Raw genomic sequence first — 13,729 nt, 5'->3', positions numbered from 1 at the left:
CTCCCTATGTTGCTCAGGCTGGTCTCAAACTCCTGGCCTCAAGCTACCCTCTCGTCTCAGCCTCCCAAAGTGTTGGGATTACAGGCATGAACCACTGTCCCCAGCCCTGATCGTCTTTAAAAACGTCTTTCCTCATCTTATTTGAGCTTCCTGCTTCATGTGCCCCCACACACTTGGTTTCCCTGTACTTCCATAGCTGCTCCTCGGTGGGTCCCGGGGACCCACCCCCTTCTCTGCCCAACTTGTATATGTCTGGGCTCAGGCCAAATGCCCTTCCATTTGCAGTGGGCACTGCCACAGGAAATCTCATGCCCTTCTGGGCTTCACAAACCATCCACATGCTCTGCTGCCTGCCAGAGACATCTATCCCAGTCAGATGCCCAGCCCTGACCTTTCCCAAAGCCCCAGCTGGACACAGGGAAGCATCTCAAATTTTCTGCGGGCCAAAACAGAGTGCTTTATTAGTGTCCTAACCTGCTCATCCACATTCTTCTGATTCTCTGTAAACAGCCCCTCCATCCACCCAGCTGCTCAGGTGAAAATCTCAAATCCTCCTCCAGTCCTTCCTCCCCGAACCTCTCATGCAGCCCTCTGCCTTCCTAGGACGCTGAGCACCCCTCACTCCCAGCGCCAGCTGGGGTGCTGTCTGAGTGGCTGCCACCCACGTGGCATGAAGTGTGACCTTTCGCCCGGTGTGGTGGCTTATGCCCGTAGTCACAGCACTTTGGGAGGCTGAGGCGGGCAGATCGCTTGAGGCCAGGAGACTGGGACCAGCCTGGCCAATACGGTGAAACTAAAATACAACAATTAGCCAGGCATGGTAATGCGTGCCTATCATCCCAGCTACCCTACCCAGGAGGCTGAGGCAGGAAAATTGCTCAAACCTGGGAGGCAGAGGTTGCAGTGAGCCAAGGTGACACCACTGTGCTCCAGCCTGGGCAACAGAGTGAGACTCTGTCACAAATTTAAAAAAAAAAAAAAAAAAAAAAAAAAGAAGAAAGAGAAGAAGTGTGACCTCTCTAAGGCAAGGCAGTGTCCCACTCTGATTCACTTCCATGTGTAAAACAGGACCTGCACCCTGAAGGCACTCACTCAGGGAGGCTGCTGGGATGGGTGGATGCACAGTTCAGGTCTTCATGGTGGTTGGGCCTGACCCCATCCCCATCGCTCTTCCCACACACACCTGCACACTCATCACTCCCACGCTCGCACCCACCACTGAAAACCTGGCCCCTAATCTGATTTGCCTAACAAGGTCCCCGGATGAACAACACATACTTCCCTACCTCTCCCCTGCTAGGGCCCCACCGTGTTCTGGGATGTACTCAGGGATCAGGAGAACAAAACCTCAGGGGGTGAAAGGACATTCCAGGGTGCAGGCCTCTGCATCCCCCTCCATGCCCTCACCCCTGCCTGACACACCCTCACCCCTGTACTTGGCCAGCTCCTACCAACCCTTAAAGTCTCACCAAGTTCAGTGGTGACAGCCACACCCTAAAGTGACTGACCCCCCAATGACCTATGCCCTTGCATAGTCTTCCTGACCTTGGGTACGAGCCAAACCGGTGACTGGCTTCTAACCCATAGAGCCTGGCAAAAGCAATGGGATGTCATTGTCACAGTGCATCACCTTCCCACACTAGAGAGAAAGGTTCCGTCTGCAGGCGCTACAGGAGGGAGATGCTGTGCTGAGAAAGGACCTTTGGAGGGGCCCCGTAGGCAAGGAAGCAAAAAGCTGGGCCCTTGCTAAGCGGGTCCGAGGAAATGAATTCTGCCAGTAACCTCGGCAGACCTGGAAATGGATTCTGCCCTGGTGGAGCCTCAGATGAGGATGCAGCCCAGCTGCTTAGCGTGAGATCCCCAGCACAGGACCCACTAAAATGTGCTCAACTCCTAGCTTGCCAAAATTGGCTTAAAGGTGTGTGTTGTTTTAAGCTTCTAAGTGTTTAGTTATTGCCTATGAAAGTGTTAAAATATGAGACAATAACTTAGGTCCCCTACCCATCACACACATTCTGCTTTCTGGCATTCATCACAATTATACTTATTGATTTAAAATCTCCCTCTTGACTGGGTGCAGTGGCTCAGGAGTTCCAGACCAGCCTGGCCAACATGGTGAAACCCCATCTCTACTAAAAATACAAAAATTAGCTAGATGTGGTGGTGCAATCCTGTAATCCCAGCTACTCGGAAGGCTGAGGCAGGAGAATTGCTTAAATCCAGGAGGCAGAAGTTGCAGTGAGCCGAGATTACACCATTGCCCTCCAGACTGAGTGACAAGAACAAAACTCTGTCTCAAAAAAAAAAAAAAAAAATTGTCTCTTGCCACTAGCATGAAGGTCCCATGAGAAGAAAAATGGAAACTCTTGCTGATAACAGTGCCCCCAAATGCCCAGCACCGTGTAGCTCTAGGGCAGTTGGTCGATGGTGGACGCTGCTGGTTGGAGGGCCCAGCTGGCCCCCCCAGCTGCCTTCTCTCTGGTCATGTTCCATTATAGAGAACAGAATAGTTTCTTGCCTTTCCAGAGTCCCTCTTAGTGGGAATTGGCCAAGTGACATTGTCCTGCCCCGGGAGACATAAGTGGAAGTTGGCCGAAAGGTTTCTAGCCTTGGTGTGCTAGGACGATTTGAACCAGGACATGACAGCTGACCGTCCATTGTTCGGGAATTCTGCAAGTTGGTTGTTCAACACATTCGGTACTTCAAAATATTAAATAATATAAACTTGCAAATTAAAAAATGCATTAGACCAGATGCAGTGGCCCACGTCTAACACATTGGAAGCCTGAGGCAGGAAGATCACTTGAGCCCAGGAGTTCAAGACCAGCTTAGGCAAAAAAGGAAGACCCTGTTTCTACAAAAAATTTTAAAATTCGCTAGGCATGGTGGTGTATGCATGCAATCCTAGCCACTCAGGAGGCTGAGATGGGAGGATCGCTTGAGCCATCTGTTCAAGGCTCCAATGAGCTATGATAGTGTCACTGCACTCCAGCCTGGGTGACAGAGCCAGACCCTGTCTCAGAAATAAATGTATTTCATATATTAATAAATTTATAATAAATGTATGTATATACACATTTATGTATTATAATTATATATTTAGACATAAATATATATTTCTTGTTTTATTTATTTATTTATTTATTTATTTATTTATTTATTTATTTATTTTGAGATGGAGTTTAACCCTTGCCGCCCAGGCTGGAGTGCAATGATGCAATCTGGGCTCACCACAACCTCCATCTCCCGGGTTCAAGTGATTTTCCTGCCTCAGTCTCCTGAGTAGCTGGGATTACAGGCACGCACCACCATGCCTAGCTAATTTTTGTATCTTTAGTAGAGATGGGGTTTCTCCATGTTGGTCAGGCTAGTCTCGAACTCCTGACCTCAGGTGATCTGCCCACCTCGGCCTCCCAAATTGCTGGGATTACAGGTATAAGCCACTGTGCTCAGCCTATATATTTACATATTATAATTATGTATATTAATTTTATATAATTATATATAAATATAAATATAAAAACTTTCCTTGCGTTCTCTTGTTTCTAACTATAGTCAGTCCCATGACTTCAAATGCTATCTACATGTGATAATTTTAAATGTATATATATATATATACACACGTATATATATATATATATATACACACACACACACATATATATATATAGTTTTTTTTGAAACAGAGTCTCACCCTGTTGCCAGGCTGGAGTACAATGGCGCAGTCTCAGCTCACTGCAACCTCTGACTCCCAGGTTCAAGCGATTCTCCTGCCTCAGCCTCCCAAGTGGCTGGGCTTATAGGCGCCCACCACGACGTCCAGCTAATTTTTGTATTTTTAGTACGGACAGGGTTTTGCCATGTTGGCTAGGTTGGTGTCGAACTCCTGACCTTAACTGATCGCCCACCTCGGCCTCCTAAAGTGCTGGGAATACAGGCGTGAGCCACCTTGGCCAAAATATTTTTCTGTTTCCAAACATTTTACATGAGAGGAAAGCGGAGACTAAATCATCTGACACTCGACTGTAAAAAAAAAATCTTTGTACCTCTCTTCTTTTCATCTTTCCTAAGTATACATATTACCAAAATGTCTTTAGGTTGAGGTCGCCCCGTGAAAACTTTACAGGGCGTTGTGTCCTCAGCCACACTCCTGTCTTTTCCTAGTCCTGGCATTTTAGAACTGTCTGGGGATGACCCAGGATACCCACAGTGGCCATGTCTATTGGAGGGTCTAGTGAGTATCAGCCCCAGGGTCATCTCATCTCCAAGGACAGCCTGAGGTAGGGGGTAGAGTCTCTCAGGGGAGCAGCTGGATGCTCTTGGCCTTAGAGGAATCTCCTGGTATAATTTCATCTAAAATGGTGACCCCTTAGGGTTATTAAAATTTTAGGACATTAAAATTAATAGACAATTCAACGTAGGATCCACGGTGGACACACAGCGTGTTTATGATTTTGTGAGTAATATCATCTCCCCCTCTAGACATTGCGAACAGTATCAAAGGCAAGTGTACACCCTCTGCAATATAGGGAGGAATATCATCCTCTCCCCACCTGGATATTAGGAACAATATCAAAGGAGTGTTTTTGACCCCTGCGATATTGGGAGTAATATCATCCTCTCCCAGGTGGAAATTAGGAACAGTATCACCGGGGGCGTGTACACCCCCTGCCATATTGAAAGTAATGTCATCCTCTTCCCTCCTGGGTCATGGGAACAACATCACTGGGGGGTGTACATTTTCTGTGATAATGGGAGTAATATCATCTTCTGTGCCTTGGAATATTGAGGACAATATCACGGGGGGACGTGTACATCTTCTGCAATATTGGGAATGAAATTATCCTCTCTCCCCCTGCATATTAGGAAAGATATCACAGAGTGGGTGTTCACCTCCTGCGATATGGGGATTAATACCATCTTCTCCCCTTCCGGATATCAGGAAGAGTATCACACAGGGGTGTACAGTGTCTGCGATACTGGGAGTAATATCAACCTCTTGGCCTTGAAATATTAAGAAGAATATCACAGGGTGGATGTTCACTCCCTGGCATATTGGGAGTAATATCAGCCTCTCCCCTCCATGGATATTAGGAACAATATCCCAGGCTGGGTGTACACCTCCTGCTCTATGGGGAGTAATATCATCCTCTCCCTTCTAGGATACTCATAACAATATCACAGGGTAGGTGAACACAGCCTGCGATACTGGAATTATTGTCATGCTCTCCCCCTCCGAATACTACGAACAATATCACAGAAGAGCTGTACCCTCCCTGCAATATTGGGAGTAATATCATACGCTGCTTCTGTGGATATTAGGAGCAATATCACCAGGTGGCTGTCCCTTCATTGCTATGTTGGGAGTCATGTTTTGAGAAATTCAGAAATGCTTTCTCAAAAATGAATAAAGTGAGATTGTCACCTCAAGTAAAATAACAAAGAGTATCTGTTGCCAAAGATAAAATCTGAACTCAAGAGAAAATAAAAACTATAGAAAACTTATGTCTATCACAGTGAGCTTGACAGTTTCCTTATAGAGACTATTCTGATGAGATTGGTGGTAATATTGTTAAAAAATGATTTTTGATGTTGTATAAAAAAATTCGTTGAAATTGAAAGATCTATATAACTCAGTGAACCAGTATCTTCCAAATGTTACAAAATCATGCATAGATAAAATGTATTCAAAGTGCAGAATAAATCAGTGGAATTCCTGTAACAGAAGAAAAAGTCCATTGTTAAAGTTGCACAAAACTCCATTGTTAAGGCTGCAGATTCCACACTGAAATTAACTTCTAAGAAACTAGTACTTATGGAACTTAGGTATAGTATCACACCATAAGCACCAATACCTGAAAAAGCTATTAAAATATTTCTCCCCTACACAGAGGCTGATTTTTCTTCACGAACTTCCACTAAAACAAGTTATTACAACAGGCTGAGTGTAGAAGCGGAGTGGATATGAGAATCCAGCTGTTTTCTATTAAGCTAGACATTAAAGAGATCTGTAAACTGTAAATGACATCACTCTCCTCACCACATTTTTGTTTTGTTTTGGAAAATGCATTTTTCATAAACTGTGTTATTTATATTAACATATAATATATTACTTTTACTTTTATATGAATAAATAATTTAAGACTTCCCCAGTATTATTATTTAATTTATTTTATTTTGAGATTGAGTCTCACTCTGTCACCCAGGCTAACGTGCAGTGGCACGATCTCAGCTTACTGCGACCTCACCTCCCATGTTCAAGCGATTCTCCTGTCTCAGCCTCCCAACTAGGTGGGATTACAAGCGTGCACCACTATGCCCAGCTAATTTTTTTATTTTTAGTAGAGATGGAATTTCTCCATGTTGGCCAGGCTAGTCTTGAACTCCTGACATCAAGTGATCTGCCCACCTCGGCTTCCCATAGTGCTGGGATTACAGGTGTGAGCTACCGTGCCCAACCCTGAGTATTATTTGTGACTATAGTAAATATCAATAAGCCACACTTCAAAAGCCATTTGGAATCCTCAATTTTTAAGAAAGTAGGTGGGTTCTGAGACCAAAATATTTGAGAACTTCAGATGTAGATTAGGCCTAAGAGAACTCGCCAGTGGCTCCACTGTACACGAGGCATTTTCCTCTCACTTTTCTCTTTGAGGCCCAAGTCCACACAAATTAAACAAAATAGAAAAATTAAATGGGGCCGGCCGTGGTGGCTCATCCCTGTAACCCCAACACTTTGGGAGACTGAGACAGGTGGATCGTTCGACTCCAGGAGTTCAAGATCAGCCTGGGCGACATGGTGAAACCTCGTCTCTACAAAAAATACAAAAATTAGCTGTGTGTGGTGTCACACCTGTAGTCCCAGATACTTGGGAGGCTGAGGTGGGAGGATCACCTGAGCCCAGGGAGGTTGAGGCTCCTGTGAGCCATGATTCTGCCACTGCATTCTAGTCAGGGTGACAGAAGGAGACCCTGTCTCAGGAAAAAAAAAAAAAATATATATATATATATATATATATGTGTGTGTGTGTAAAACTTAAATATATATGTAATATTTACTATACATAATTTTTATATAATTATATATAATACTGTATAAAATTTAATATATATATATACTAAATATTTAATAATTACTAAATATACATATATGTCTGAAAGAAACGGCTAATATTTCCTGGTGTGTCTTCATGCCATAGAACATTGACTCTCATTTTCACCTCAGAACTATTCTGGAAGACAATAGTTGATCAATCTCATTTTGGTAGAGGAAGGAAGAGGCTCAGAACAGTTAAGTAAGTTACCCAAGGTTACAGAGCTAGTAAGTGGATAGTAGCCCCATAGATTTTCTCAGCATTTCCCATGAGACCAGGATGCATCTGATGATTATCGGAAATATTTAGGTCCAAAATACTTTTGCCTAAAGTATAAGCACAATTGAGGTGAAATATGGCTTTGATTTGTTTGAATTATCCCCATAACTGCCTTGGTATGGCTACTTTCCTGGGCCAGGGAAGACAATGGCATCACAGAGGTCCCCAAATTTCCTGCAAAATTCTATAAACCAGCTGGGCCTCTCTTTAAACTTCTTGGTATAAATCCTCTTCCAAAGGAAAAGGAGGGTTGGAGTTATTTTTTTCTTTTCCTTCTGTTTTTGTTCTGGCATTCTCTTGTGAGTATGGAACTGATTACTAAATAGGGTCAAACAGCTTGAGTCGGGCTTCCTGTGTGAATGTGAACAGTGCTGATTTCTAGCCTTGCATTTGATATGTTATCTGTGGCGGCTGTGCCCGACGTTGAAGTTTCAGATGGCTTCCTTCAATTTCCTGTATTATTGTAATTGTGGCTGTGTGTGCACATGTGCAGGTGTGGGCAGAGAAAGCAGTGAAGACAGAAGAGAGGATGTTTCTCTGTGTTTACTTGGATTTTGTGAAAGGTTTTTAGTTACATAGTGAGAGGGCCACATGTTTCAATGGAAAGAGCCCTGGTTAGCAAAAAGGAAGGTCCTCTCTTGTCTGCCACTAATTGCCTGTGTGGTTTTTGGCAACTATTTAGTCCTCGGGCCCAATTCTGCTTCCTCATAAGGCCCCTTCCAGCTCTGAAATTTTGTAACTCTGGTTTCTACTCAGAGCTTCACTTTCCAACTCCCCACACTTGGCTGTTCTAAAACGTTTGTTTTGCCTCCTGATTTTACTTTCCATGCCTTTTTTGTTCTCCTCCACTTCTCATTACTATCCCATTCGGATTTAAGTTCTTCTAGAAAAGTTCCTCCTTCCTCAGCAATTATTTTTCAGCTTCCGTTGTCTCCGAAAAAAAAATACTATAAAAGGTCGCCTTTATCTTGGAAAGAAGATTCAGAATGTGTTGGCTTCCTGTTTTGTTGGTGAGATGTGTAGAGCTTGGAGATTGGACTGTGGGTCAGGATTCTCCGCTAAGCCTTACATGAGAGCTCTGAGCTGCTGGTCTGCCAGCCATTTCTCTCTCTGCTCTGTTTTTATTAAACTCAAATAAGTTCAAATATGCATGATAGGCCAGGCGCGGTGGCTCACGCCTGTAATCCCAGCACTTTGGGAGGCCAAGGCTGGTGGATCACGAGCTCAGGAGTTCGAGACTAGCCTGACCAACATGGTAAAACCCCGTCTCTACTAAAAATACAAAATTTAGCCGGATGTGGTGGTGCGTGCCTGTAATCCCAGCCACTGAGGAGGCTGAGGCAGGAGAATCGATTGAACCCGGAGGCGGAGGTTGCAGTGAATTGAGATCCCGCCAGTGCACTCCAGCCTGGGTGACAGAGCGAGACTCTATCTCTCTCTTTCTCTCTCTCTCTCTCTATATATATATATAAAATAAAATATAAATATATATATTCAGGATAATGGCATATCTAATTCATCTGCTTTTATGGCCCAGGATGAACGTTTAAATGGAACCCGGAAATGAAACTTCTCGTTTTTCGTCAGCTTCTAGTCCCAAGCTGATGGCGACCCCAGAGCCTCCACAAGTGGTCTGGCGCCATCTGGTGGTGGGATGCGCTGATGCTTTGCTGCCTGATGGACAGAAAACGCAGTGCGTAATGAAGAAAACCTGTTGACTGAAATACACGCAGAGACTTAGACAAAGGACCGGTGACATTTGCAGCACATGACTCAGTAGCCCAAAAGTTCAAATTTGTTATTAAATATGCAAATTTGTGAAAGTTACAGAATCTTTGGGACCATGCAAAGTGAAGATTGATAATAGGTGTGTGCACTTTAGGCATGAGGCATGTTCAGTTTGTAACTTTGTAGTGAGATGCTTGTTCTTAGTATGGAATCCAGATGTTGTCTGCTGGTAATTTATGCTCCTGTGCAAAACGTGGGCAAATTGATTAATTTTTATCAATCTCATTTCATCTCGTTCTCATCTGTAAAAGATCATGTCTAAGGACCCTTACACGCTTTAAAAACTTTCAAGGAACCCCAAACATTGCAATATTCTGATTTCCTCTAGTGATTGTATGTGCTTCACATCCATGCTTTCTTCCATCCTCCAAGAGTTTAATGTTATCAGGAGGTGTGGAGGTAATACTAAGAATTGTCATTTATTGGATGCTGCTATGTTTTTTATACTATCTTAGGTAGTTTAACATTTTTAAAATTCTGGCTTACAAAAGTCTGTAACGTAAGTATCACTGTGCTCATTTTACAGATAAGGCATGTAAAGCTTACCGCACTCTGCTTTCCATGTTTACAAACTAAAAGATAAATGAGAAACAAGGAAGAAATATGCTAATTGTCTTTATGATTCAGCACAACACCATTTATAGTGTATTTACAGCTCAGTGCAATTTGCCACTTTGCAACAATACAAAATGTCAAGTATCCAAGCCACATCATCGCTCTGTCTTCACATACTGATAAAGCTGCTGCCACACCGAAAGTGTAGGAAGAGTTTTAAAAATGCATTTTCCAGGGTGCCAGGGGAAACAAATATTTACCAAGACCAGAGCTGGTATTTCACAAATCTCTTTTCTGTGAGCTGAGGAGTGAGGAGAGGTGGAGTGACAAGCCGTCAAGTGTAATGACCATGTCCCAGATGCTGATGCAGGGATGGCGAGTGGCAGAGGACTATTGGCAGGTGTCTCGGGCATGGCACTAGAGCAGCACTCCATTTCTGTTGACCGGTTTGTTTGGGTCTTCCTTTTAAAAGTCAGTCATCCTTTTCCAAAGTGTGCTCTGTAAGGCATTCATACATTTTATATGGAAAATAAAGCTTTTGAGGCCGGGCGCGGTGGCTCAAGCCTGTAATCCCAGCACTTTGGGAGGCCGAGACAGGCGGATCACGAGGTCAGGAGATCGAGACCATCCTGGTTAACACGGTGAAACCCCGTCTCTACTAAAAAATACAAAAAACACCTAGCCAGGCGAGGTAGCGGGCGCCTGTAGTCCCAGCTACTCGGGAGGCTGAGGCAGGAGAATGGTGTAAACCCAGGAGGCGGAGCTTGCAGTGAGCTGAGATCTGGCCACTGCACTCCAGCCTGGGTGACAGAGCGAGAATCTGTCTCAAAAAAAAAAAAAAAAAAAAAAAAAAAAAAGAAAAGAAAGCTTTTGAATGAAATACTGTGAGAAACAAGGGGCTGAATACAGTTAAATGAGTTTCTTTGCTCTAGTATAGGATTTCTTGAAACCTTTCATGTGTCAATGTGTACTTTTAACCTAATTTATAAATTAAATGTATTTTATTATATAAATTAAATACAGGTGATAGGGTTTGGCTGTGTCCCCACCCAAATCTCATCTTGAATTGTAGTTCTCATAATCCCCATGTGAGTCGGGAGGGACCTGGTAGGAGGTAATTGAATCATGGGGGTGATTGACCCCATGCTATTCTCATGATAGTGAGTTCTCACGAGATCTGATGGTTTTATAAGGGGCTTTCCCCTTCTCTCAGCTTACATTCTTCTCCTTGCTGTTACCATGTGAAGAAGGACATGTTTGCTTCCCCTTCCACCATAATTGTAAGTTTCCTGAGGCCTCCCTAGCCATGTAGAACTGTGAGTCAATGAAACTTCTTTCCTTTATAAATTACCCAGTCTCAGATATGTCTTTATTAGTAGTGTGAGAATGGACTAATCCAACAGGTCAAGGTTAAATAATTCAAATAACCCCAATAGCTGGGGAGCTGGGGATAAGGCAAAAAATGTAACCTTTCTCCCAGAGCTAGGAATCCTTCACCCTAACTACTTTAGCAGACTTGTGTGTGTGTAAATTTCTAAAACCTACCCTAGTAGCATCACCTTGCTTATGTGGTATCATAGTGCATTAAATCTGATGAATGTTGAAATAATGCTCTGTAGACGTCAAACAGCAACCCTGGTCCACACTTACATAGGGCAACAATGAACCCAGAAACAGCTTCTCTTTTGAGGAGGGCTTGTGCTCTCTAGGTGGTACACCCTCCTGCCATTGCAACCTTAGGTGACCCACCTGGCTCCTCGAGACATTGGGGTTTGTTTCCAATGGTTGAAATGAATGATCAAACCCACACTGACTTGATATCCAGACAGACTTTCCTATATCATAGATATTAGTCATCAACATTTTAGGGCATAAATTATGTTTCAGAAGTCTGTTGAGAATTCCTAGGCTGCTAAACACTTGGGAAAATCCCAGACCCTGATGCATTGCATCTTACCATTTGCTTTGTTTTGTTTTTTGTTTTTTGAGATGGAGTCTCACCTCATCACCCAGGCTGAAGTGCAGTGGCGCGATCTCATCTCACTGCAACCTCTGCCTCCTGGATTCAAACAATCCTCCTGTCCCAGCCTCCCGAGCAGCGCCCGCCATCACGCTGGCTAATTTTTAGTAGAGATGAGGTTTCACCATCTTGGCCAGGCTTATCTTGAACTCCTGACCTCGTGATCCACCCGCCTCGGCCTCCCAAAGTGCTGAGATTGCAGGCATGAGCTACTGCGCCCAGCCACATCTTACCATTTTAATAGCAACGTCTTTACTTTGTGCCTGGAACTTTACAGGCAGGAACTTCATGAAGCCTCCCGGCAGCCCTATAAAGGTAGGGACATGTAACATCTTTGATGTATAGAAGATGAACTGAGTCAGAGAGTCGTTAAGCAACTTTCATCCCTAGACAACTTCCAGAATCTCTTAGTGACTCCTACTGTTTCCCCTAGTTAGCTTTTGATTCTCTCCGTGAGATCTGCTCTCAGAACTTCAGCTGATCCTGATGCAGCCTTGCTGACCTATGGAATTTCCCCTCCTTTTCCAGTGCTTACCTCTCATTAGGACCTATGAGTCATTCCTCTGAGCATGACACACTGGGGCAAATGTCCGTGTCAAACTCTGTTAGAAGTTTCTATATTAAGATATAAAGAGAAAGAAGCAAAAAGCAAACTTTTATGTACACTCTGACTTCAGTTATGGGAAATGCATGGAAAAGAAAGCTGGAAGGAAAGACGGTGATGACATTGCATTAGAGTTGTAGGACAATGGATAGTTTTTTCTATTTTCTTAGTTTTATGAAATATGGTATATCAGTTATTAAATGAGAAAGGTTTACCTTCTTACTAATTTAAATATTTCTTTCCGAAAACTGAAATACGTCTATCAACTCAGATGGTTACCAGGCAATATCACAAAATTTGCATTTTTTTTTTTTTTTTGAGATGGAGTCTTGATCTGTTGCCCAGGCTGGAGTGCACTGGTGCAATCTCCACTCACTGCAAGGTCCACCTCCTGGGTTCACACCATTCTCCTGCCTCAGCCTCCCAAGTAGCTGGGACTACAGGTGTGTGCCACCACGCCTGGCTAATTTTTTGTATTTTTAGTAGAGATAGGAGTTCACTGTCTTAGCTAGGATGGTCTCGATCTCCTGACTTTGTGATCCGCCCATCTCAGCCTCCCAAAGTGCTGGGACTACAGGCATGAACCACCATGCCCGGCCAATATGCAATATTCTTTAAAATAGTTACCATTTATCAATTGCTAAATAATTGTATCTTACATATGTAACCTTGAACCCCTGTAAGAACTGACCAAAGCAGCTATTATTATTATTATTATTATTATTGAGATGGAGTGTCACTCTGTCGCCCAGGCTGGAGCGCAATGGCACGATCTTGGTTCATGGCAACTTCTGCCTCCGGGGTTCAAGTGATTCTTTTGCCTCAGCCTCCTGAGTAGCTGGGACTACAGGTGCAAGCCATCACGCCTGGCTAATTTTTGTATTTTTAGTAGAGACAGGTTTCACCATATTGGCCAGGCTGGTCTGGAACTCCTGACCTTGTGCTCTGCTCTTCTCGGCCTCCCAAAGTGCTGGGATTACAGGCATGAGCCACTGCGCTCAGCCCAAAGCAGTTATTATTATACACTTTTTGAAGCTGAGGAAACCAAGGCCTAGAGAAGGGCAGTGATTTTTTTCCAAGAACACATTGCTGGATTTGCACGGCCAGGCTCATGTTACTTCAAAGTGACCATCATCACCTAATCATTCACCTGGTTGAAACTTATTCTTTCCATTTTCAGGGTACCCAGAAATTTTGTTACTGTATCAAGATCACAGGAAGAGTGTTTGAGACATCACCAGAATCTACAGCCTCTGCTGGTGCTCCTGGGTTCAGCTTCTAGCATTACAGGTGTGCTAGCTTGTCTCCAAGATGGCACCCATGAGCCCTAAATTCCTGGATTGATGCTCTTGCCTAGTCCTCTATTGTGTCATATCAGGATTGTTCCAA

General features: G+C 43.7%; 1 long non-coding RNA gene across 2 annotated transcripts; it reads right to left on the bottom strand.

The window, feature by feature from the left end:
* Positions 1-8,883: 8,883 nt before the first annotated feature.
* On the bottom strand, positions 8,884-13,678 carry LOC105491129 (uncharacterized). 2 transcript variants are annotated; one of them, XR_011618592.1, is made up of 4 exons: positions 13,491-13,678; positions 12,272-12,351; positions 9,977-10,214; positions 8,884-9,091 (listed from the first exon to the last, which is right to left on the bottom strand). It is a non-coding gene; the product is annotated as an uncharacterized lncRNA (long non-coding RNA). The 2 variants fall into 2 exon arrangements; XR_011618591.1 differs by lacking the exon at positions 8,884-9,091 and having other exon boundaries at positions 9,761-10,214.
* Between the last annotated feature and the right edge of the window lie 51 nt (positions 13,679-13,729).

This window comes from Macaca nemestrina (assembly GCF_043159975.1).
Source record: "Macaca nemestrina isolate mMacNem1 chromosome 2 unlocalized genomic scaffold, mMacNem.hap1 SUPER_2_unloc_1, whole genome shotgun sequence".
Taxonomy (NCBI): Eukaryota; Metazoa; Chordata; class Mammalia; order Primates; family Cercopithecidae; genus Macaca; species Macaca nemestrina.
Note: the sequence above shows the minus strand (reverse complement) of the source record. Positions and strands in the feature narration are given on the sequence as shown.